We start from the raw sequence: 1,950 nt of genomic DNA, 5'->3' as shown, positions 1-1,950 counted from the left end.
ACATTATGGGGCTGGATTTCAACATATGAATTTTGGGAGACATGTTCAGTCCATAAAACATAGTAAATATGTTTAAATCCATGAGTTCATAATGATAAAAATCAAAACCATAAACAAACAAAATGAAACAACAACAAAGCCTCATTGGTCAGTGCTAGAGGATGAAAATGACTGACCTAATGACCAAGGGTCCTTGAAGGATGTAGATATAGCTGAAATCTTAAAGCAATAGAACCAGTTCCTAGGAACAAGGTTAGAACTCAGATTTAAGCACTGTGACACATGTCTGTGGGGTTTCTCTTCTGCAATGCTTAAAAATCTCATTTATACTTTGGGGCTGAGAAAAAACCCATTACTACTTAAAGTAATAGGTCTCACTCACCAAGACGATGCCACCTTTCCCATTATAAATGGAACTACAGCTCTCTTTGGATTGCTACCAAAAATTTTCTAAGGAACATCCATCACATAAATGAGATTTTCTAATCGTTTAAGCGCAAGGATTTTACAGCATTCTAAAGAAATTGATTCCTCTCAGTTTAAATAAGAAAATGTGTCTTTCTTTTAAGATATAAACAGTGACAGCTACAGAAGTACTATATCAAACACAAAAAAAGGATTTCTTCCATTAAGTAATCTCTAGAGATTGTCATTTTCTTAAAGCACCCCAACACCCCCCCCAAATAATAATACAAATTTTAGTTGATGGGGAAATATCAAATGTTGCTAATTTATGTCACTGTTGTCCCTCCCCCCCCAATCATGTCAGTAAAAATAAATAAAATTGTGAGGTTCTGCAAGGTAAAATAAGGTTACCATGGAGTAACATGGTAGAAAGAGTTTCTACTCTAATGCATGTAGTTGGTTAATAGATAGTTTTTATTTTATTTTTACATGCAAGAAGAGTGACATCAACATGGGAATATCATAAGATATTGGGTGGTAAACCTAAGAAGTAACCCAATTTGTATCCAGAGTCCCACTAGACAGCTCCCATTAGCCTTTGCTCTCTCTGGTTTAAGAGAGATAGTTACTTACAACTTAAACAGGAAAAGGACATCAACTTGCATTCTTAGTGCTCTTAATTAGTGTTTCTTATAAATCAATAAGGAAAAACAAATAAAAAATGTTCAAGGGATGTGATGCTGCAATTCACAGAACGGAGAAGCTGGTAGTCAATAAGCATATCTCCCTTATAAAAGGTAAAAAAGATTAAAATAGCAATATGATGCCATTTCATATCTCTCTAACAGACTGACAAAAAATTGACCAATTGAGACTGACTGAGGACATGAAGTAATGAGACTCCCACTTGCTGCTTTTTGTATTAGAAATCAGTACGTGTATTTTGAAAAAAAAAATGGCATTATGTGGAAAAGCTGAATATTTTTTCTTTTTTATTATAAAATATTTCGAGTATAAAAACTAGGGAAAATATAACAAACATCTATATATCTACCACCCATTTTAGTGTGAAAATGCACGCTAAAAATCCCTTGTGTGTTTCTTCCTCACATTCCCTTTCTCCCAGATGAAACCACTGTCTTGAATTCGGTGTTTGTCATTCCAATGAGCATTTCACTACTTACATATGCATCTATACTCCAAGTCTTTGAACATCACAGAAATGAACTTATATTGTATATTCCTTCCTGCAACATGGTTGTTTCATCTTTGTTTTGTTTGGGATCATCATTACTATTTTAGGATTTATCCATAAACCACTTCTCTGTGTATCCATGATGTATGTAGCTATAGTTTGTTTGTTTTATCTTATAGTGTTCCTCTGATAAATACATTGCAACTTAATTTTCAACTCTACAGATGATAAATTCATTTTATTTTTGCAGTTTCTTTTTCCTTCCTTCCTTCCTTCCTTCCTTCCTTCCTTCCTTCCTTCCTTCCTTCCTTCCTTCCTTCTTTCTTCTCCTCCTTCTTCTCTTATTATAA

The sequence above is a fragment of the Pteropus medius genome, unplaced genomic scaffold, assembly GCF_902729225.1.
Source record: "Pteropus medius unplaced genomic scaffold, Ma_sr-lr_union100, whole genome shotgun sequence".
In the NCBI taxonomy this organism is placed as follows: domain Eukaryota; kingdom Metazoa; phylum Chordata; class Mammalia; order Chiroptera; family Pteropodidae; genus Pteropus; species Pteropus medius.
This window is presented reverse-complemented; position numbering follows the sequence as displayed.